The sequence below is a fragment of the Petaurus breviceps genome, unplaced genomic scaffold (genome assembly GCF_028583685.1).
Source record: "Petaurus breviceps papuanus isolate PSGF00001 unplaced genomic scaffold, PetGlider_PUasm1.0 551, whole genome shotgun sequence".
Taxonomy (NCBI): domain Eukaryota; kingdom Metazoa; phylum Chordata; class Mammalia; order Diprotodontia; family Petauridae; genus Petaurus; species Petaurus breviceps.
Window position 1 is genome coordinate 38988956 of NW_027186372.1, and position 7824 is coordinate 38996779.

Below are 7824 nucleotides of genomic sequence, written 5' to 3' on the forward strand. Positions count from 1 at the left end.
GAAGGAAGGAAGGAAGGAAGGAAGGAAGGAAGGAAGGAAGGAAGGAAAAGAGCCTAGACATCATCTTTCAAGAAATGATCAAGGAAAACTGACCTGATCTTCTAGAACCCGAGGGTAAAATAGAAATTGAAAGAATCCACTGACAACCTCCTTAAAGAGATTGCAAAATGAAAACCCCTAGGCATAATAATGCCAGATTCCAGAACTCCCAGATTAAGGAACAAATATTGCAACCAGCTAGCGAGAAACAATTCATGCTTGGTGGAGCTACAGTCAGGATAACACAAGTTTTAGCAGCTTTTACATTAAAGGATAGGAGGACTTGTAATATGATATTCTGGAGGGCAAAAGAGCTAGGATTATAACCAAGAATCACCTACCCAGTAAAACAGTATAATTCTTCAGAGGAAAAGTATATATTCAATATAATAGAAGACTTTTAAGCATTCTTGATGAAAAGACCAGAGCTGAATAGAAAATTTGACTTTCAAATACAAAATGCAAAAGAAGGATAAAAAAGGAAATAGGAAAGAGAAATCATAAGGAATTCCAAAAAGTTAAACTGCTTTCATTCATTGGGAAGATGATACTTGTAACTCATAAAAACTTTCTCATTATTAGGGTATTCAGAAGGAGTATATTATATATATATATATATATATATATATACATATATATATATATATATATATATATATATATATATATATATAGACAGAAGTCACAGGTGTGAGTTGCATTTGAAAGGATAACATAAAAAAATAAAATTAAACAATGAAAGAGTAGTGTACTGGGAGAAAGGTAAAGGAAGAGGTAGAATGGGATAAATTATCTCACATACAAGAGGGAAGAAAAAGTAGAGGGTAGGGGGAGGAAGTAAAAGGGGAACAGAGTGAACTTTATTTTCATCAGAATTGACTCAAAGAGGGGATAATATACACACTCAGTTGGGTATAGAAGTCTATCTTATTTTACAGTAAAGTAGGAGGGGAAGGGGATGAGAGAAGGCAAGATTGATAGAAAGGAGGGCAAAGTGGGAGAGGGGATAGTAAGAAGTAAAACACTTTTGAGGAGGGACAGCGTGAAAGGAGAGAAAGAATAGAACATATGGGGGTGTAACAGCAAGCAAAGTGGAAGTTTTTGCTGGGTTGAAATATAGCCATTCAGAGACTGGTATGTGAGTTCTAGCCAATCAGATGCTGAATAGAACTGTATGTAAAGGGAGCCAGTGGTAAAAGCAGACATTGAGAAGGCCAGCCAAGGGAGAGCTGCCAGTGTTGAGAACAAGAGAAAGAAGAGAAGAGACAAAGAAGAAGACAAGAATGAGATGTGAGTGTTAAGCTGAAAGGAAACCTAAAAGACCTGGGGAGAGGAGACCTCTGAGCTGGGAGGAGACTTCTGAGAGTGAGTAGAGACAAGAAATCTAAGAGTGAAGAGAAGACCTTTGATGACAGAGACTTGCTGAAGAAGTGTCTGAACTGTAAAAACAAACAGAGTTGTAGGGCAGAAACCTGCCTAAGAGAAAAAGGCTTACTTTAAGCCCCTTTTAAGAGCTGTTAAAGTGAACTGAGATGTTAACACAGAGCCTCTGAACTTTGGAAATTAATTGATATGGTCCTGGTAGTGTGTGTTATTGCCCTGTTAAGCTTTGTTTTCTCAGAGGCAGAAGCTGCATGCAAGGAGCCTCTGGTGTCTGCTGTCAGACAGGAGCTTGGAGTGGAGCAGTCCCCATGTGCTGAGACCTAGAGCAGGTGAGGATAGCTGCCTATATGTGAATCCAGATGAGAGTTGGGAGTGGACAGCCTAGAGACGCAGAGCAATGGGACTTGGAAATCAACTTTGAGTCAAGATTAAAGAGGACATGGACACGTGGTATTAAGGAGATTGTTCTTACAGTGACCTAGGGGTTAGCTGGTGTGGTATTCTCTACCACTTAAGTACTCATTGTGCTAGCAAAGAACCTAGCTTGATTTGGGGGATGCAATGATATATGCGGTGTAATGTGCTGTGTTATAGAAAACCATAGCCTGGAACCCCCCTCATTGTGTAAACAACAAGTATTATGGTAATGCTACTGAATACAATGATATATGCTATGTGCCAGATGACTTACTGAGTGTTGTGATATGTATGTGTGTGTGTATGTATGTATTAGATGATATGTTTTGCTTAAGGATGTTGCTATGAATGTTATGCTTTACTTTACCCCCAGGGGGTGCTGTGAATATTACATTGGCAGTAAAATGTGCTATAAGAAAGCATGATGCTCTCAGAAAAACCTGGAAAGACTTATAGAAGCTAATGCTAAGTGAAATATACTATGTATCCTTAAAGCAGTATTGTAAGGTGATCAGCTATGAATGACTTAGCTATTCTCAGCAATACAATGATCCAAGACAACTCTGAAAAACATATGATGAAAAATGCGTATCCATCCACAGAGAAAGAACTGATGGTGTCTGAATAAAGTTTGAAGCACACTTTCTAAACTTTCTTAATGTTTCCTGAGGCTTTTTTTTCTACATTTTCTCTCACAACATGACTAATATGGATATGTTTTCCATGATTAAGCATGTGTAACCTGTATTGAATTGCTTACTTTCTCAATAGGTATGTCTGAGGGGGGTTAGTGGGGAGGGAATTTTGAGCTCACAGTTTTAAAAACAAATATCAAAAATTGTTTTTCATGTAACTGTGGGAAAATAAATTACTAAATACATTTTTTAATGTTCAAAAACTGTTAAAAAAAAAAACAAACGATTGTCAAGTCATGTGAGAACCACTCCCAGGCCTTGTCTAATTGGACTTCTTTTCTGAATCCTAGTGATGATAGAGATCATAGAGGTCACATATCATTTCTCTGCATTTGAATATGCAGAGTTTATTTAGTTTAATCTTTTATTATTGTTCATTCATGTTTATATTTTCTCTCCATGAGACATTGCTTCTCAGTAGCTCTTGCCTTTTCATCAGAAATACTTAGAAGTCTTCTACATTATTAAAGATCTATTTATTATTTGCTACCTTTTCCTGTGGAATCATACTCAGTTTTGTTGGGTAAATTATTATTGGCCATAAGCCTTTGCCTTTTGAGATATCTTATTCTAAATTCTCCACTCTTTTATAGTGCTGCTGCTATATCTTGTGCAATTCTGATTGTGGCTCCTTTGTACTCCTTTCTAGCTGCTTCCGTTATTTTTTTATTTCAACAGAAGATCTGGATTTTGTCTCTTTATGCTCCTGGGAATTTTCATTTAGAGGTTTCAGGAGGCAACGACTGGATTCTTTCTCTTTCCTCTTTATCCTTGGGTTTTAAGAGATTTGGTCAATTTTCCTTCAAGATTTTTTGAAATAGGAAGTCTAGATTGTTTTTTTGATCATGATGTCCAAATAGTCTAGTTGATTCTTAATTTTTTTTCTCCTTGATCTCATTTCCAGGTCAATTGTTTTTGCTATGGGGTAGCTTACATATTTTCTATTTCTTCAGCCTTTTGACTCATGTTTCTTATAGTTTTTTTCCAATTAATTAATTTATTTATTTATTTTAAAGCAATCAAGGTTAAGTAACTTGCTTAAGGTTAGATGGCCAGGTGTTTCTGGGTGGGTGCTAAGTGTCTGAGCCGGATTCAATCCCCAGGTCATCCCGATACTGGAGCTGGTGCTCTTGCTTGCTGTGCTACCTGGCAGCCCCCATGTTTCTTATAGTGTAATGAAGAATTTTGCATGGTCAATTTGAATTTTTAAGAAGTTTGCTTCTTGGGCAAGGTTTTTTGCCTTCTGTACCAAGTTGTTTGTTTCCTTTCTAATTCTTTCTTTTCCAGTATTTTCCTTCAGTGTTCTCATTTCATTTTTTTTATAATTCAATTATTTTATTTTTAAATTATTTCTAGATGAGATAGTTTAATACATAGATTTTGGTCATGTAGTTAAAAAAAACCTAAAGTAATGATTTTTCACCCTATCATAATTGTCTTAACATGTACATCCTTTCAATAAATCTTTTATTTGAAATATTAATCTTTCCATCTCAAATCAGACTTTGTACTAAACTTAAAGAAAATATATTTTGTATGGATTGTGTAAGTTACTTACAACTTACCTAGAACTGCTTGGATAATGAAATTCACCAGTCTCACAACTGTCCTCATTAAGATTTCTGGACAAATTATAAACAGACATGCTGGGACATTCAATTAGGTTTTCCAAAGGACTGGTTTCCATGTTAACAGTGGTTAATCCATCTTCAGTAAAGCATGGGGGAGGGGTAATAAACCAACTCTCCTCCATAGGACAGACCTCATATTGGACTAAGTAAGATTCAGTAGTGTCAGCTAAACATTGCAGGGAAGTTGGTAAACAGGAAAAAACTGGAGGATATCCATTAGGCAATTCTTTACTGACCTCTTCCTTTTCTACTTCTGTTGAAAAATTAATATCTATAAAGTCAACAAGAAATCCATTCATCATCTTCTTTTTCACTAAGTTCTGGTGCTTTGTTAGAGGAGTTCTTGTTTTCACCCACAAACATACTATTCGACCTCTGGAACATTGTTAAGGCAAGAATGAGACTTTGTCTGGTTCTGTAACTGTTCTTTCAAAACACAGTCTCTAATTAGCCCAGTGGCACAGACAGGGAATTAAAGTCCATGGATTACTTTTTAAATAAAGTATGGAATGCAGAGAATCATTATCCTCAGGCTGGCCTCAGAAACTGCAGCTGGGGATTAAGGGACTAGGGGGGCACAGCTCAGAATATCCTAGGACGACTGAGGTAGTTACAAAGCGCCTGGCATGGGGAACAAGGAGAGTCCCTCTCCTTGTCCTCCTCCTCCCTCCCAGTACCAACTATGCCTCTCCCACTGTGGCTGTAGCTCTCATTCCATTTTTTAAAAGTCACTTTCAAACATTTTAATATTGTTGATTATTTTTTTTTCAGTAATTCTATCTGAGCTTGTGTCCAAGTTGTGTTTTTTGACATTTTGCTTATAGATGTTTTGAAGTCATTCTCTTTTCTTGTGTTATGTCTTGAGCATTCCCATCACATATGATGGCATGCTTTTTTTTTTTTTTGCTTTTCCTTTCAAACTAATTCTTGCCTTCAATCTACATGTTAAATCTAGGCTCTGCCATACTTCTGGAGGGAAGCTGGTACTATTGCTGCTTTCTTGAATTATTTAATGTTGTGTTATTCTAGAATATCTGGGATAGGATGAGGATCTGCCAGCTTTTGGTGCTCCCAAAGTGTTCTGATTCAAAGCAATGTTTGATTTCTACTGCTCTGCTCTGATCACTGCATGTTCCTGACCTAGCTTTGCGATCTGATCAAGAATAGACTGCTGCTGGATTCAATCTCCATCAGGCAGCTGGAAAGCTGTGTTGACTCAGAGTGGCAGAATTGTAGGCTGTCTTTTGGTTTGGGATTTCTATCCCATTTATTCTTCTGTATGCTGAGCTACACTCTAAAAGTATAGACCCTGCTCTGTGCTGGGGAGGAGAGGGACAGGGACAGGGGATAGCTGAGCAGCAAATTTCATGTTGTTGCTGCTTGCTTTTGAACTTCCTCCTTTCATCCCAGTCCAGGACCTACATACTTGGAAATACCACTCCCCAGTCCCCAGTGCAGGTCTTCCTTCTAATTTCACCCTAAATTTGTGACGCTGAACTGGGTAGTAGGTGATGAACCTGCCAGTTCTACCTACCTCTATTATTATGGTTAGGTATGAGTCTGGTGTGGGCACTTGCCCTGAACAAGAGGATTTTCTCCATGGGCACTGCAGTACACCTCTCCTGAACCATCCTCAGTGTTAGTGCACCTCCCAGTCTATACCCCTATACTGAGCTGGGCTCAACAAATGACTGTTACGTTTTTTGTTTGTTTTATTCTGGATTTTCTTATTAGAATTCTGTGCATTTTCTAGATCTTTTTAGGAATAGTTCATGAAGGGAGAGCTCAGCTATATTGCTTCCTTTCATTGCCATACTGACTCTTAAAAATTGTTTTTCATGCAATTACTCTGGGATGTAATTTGAAAAGTTAGACTAAAGATGGAAATATCTGGTGTGTAGTTGATACCTTGATTTCCATGCTCACATGTTGAACCTGGAATAAAGTTAATTTGATAAAGGTATAAGATAAAGCCTGTGCTTCCCCACTGCTACCTTCCTGCCCTTATAGCAAATATTCAGTGTTGGAAATAACTGTCTTACCAAGAATTCCACCTAGCCATGAGTGAATTTAGGGGAAAAAAAAGATTTTTATTTCAAGTCAGATGACCAGTAACTTGGCTTTTTACCCCTTGTAAAAAGGTTCAAACACACATTAAGCTAGTTATAAAATCCCTTTTTAATAACCCTCCTAATTCTAATTTCCCTTCTTATTCTCCATTGGCTAGATGCAACCTCCTGAACCTTCCACTTCATGTTCTTCTCCCTCATAGGTGCCCCCTCAAACAGCTCATTGAGCATGTGTACAAGCTTCTGACCTTTTATCTGATTAGAAGCCTGGTTCTGCTTTCTGAGTAGAACCAGCCACCCCTGACTTACATTCTGCTATCACTCAAAGCTGGGAGGAGCTTTAATCCTGTGGAAACAGAACTCCTTCCTTCATTTCCCACAAGAGCAGAGAGGAGTTTCATTGACATAGGAAACTCTTTCCACCAGTAAAGGTCAGCACCTTCCTTGTACCTTGTGTCTTAAGCTAGCTCTCTAGGGCACTCTATGTGACCTGCCCAGGATCATGCTGTATATACCCCCCAAATTAGGTTCTTCCTGACTTCAAGACTGGTTATTTATTCACTAAACTCAGCTGAAGGACAATTATTCTCCCTGATACCCCCAATTCCTACCAAAAAAAATTCCTACCTGTGGTGAGGCAAGTGGTTCCCTCCAGGCAAAGACTTTTAGTAAATCACAGACCAGGCGTTAGCATATAGGCCTCCTCTTAAGAAAGAGATTTTTTAAAATCAGCTAATAGGTTCATAGTAAGCATAATACTTTTTCATCTCTTTGAAGATTTTCTGACATACATATATATATATATATATATATAATTTATGTATATACATATGCACACATATATGTATAAACACACACACAATCAAATGCTAATGTTTCTCTTGGATTCTGGTCTCATATCCCCAATTGCTTATTCTGCATTTCCAAGGGGAAGTTCCACAGACTTTTAAAATTCAATGTATCCAAAGCAATACTGATGAACTTTTCCCTAAACCATTCCCTTTTCTTAACTTCCCTGTTCCTATTGAGAGTACCATTATCATTCTAATTATTCTAGTTTGTAACCTTGACTTCATCCTTAACACTTATTTCTCCCTTACTGCTTATCAGTCAGTTGCCACCTTATTGACTTTTCTATCCCAACCTTTCTCCCATCTACCCACTCATATGGCAATGACCCTACTAGATTCTTTCTGCCTCTCATCTGGATAATACCTATAGCTTTCTATTCGATCCCTTTGAATGGTCCCTCTCTCCTGTCTTTACTTAATCTTCCACACAGCTAAAAAAACCTGAAATTCTTAAAGCAGAGGTCTGATCATGCTATTCTTCTGCTCAGGGAACACTGATGGCTCCCAAACTCTACTAAGCAAAAAAGTTTACAATCTGGCTTTACTCTATTCTTTTAGTCTTATTGGACATCACTCAGCTTTCATATTCTTCATGCTATACCTTATATATGTTTGTGATTAAAAACCTCATCCAAAATTTAATCAAGAACATAGAGATCTCTTAGGATAAGAACAGGAATTTATTCTCTTCCCCAGGTGAAGAGGGTGTTCTTCCCCATGATTGATCATGAGGGATTGA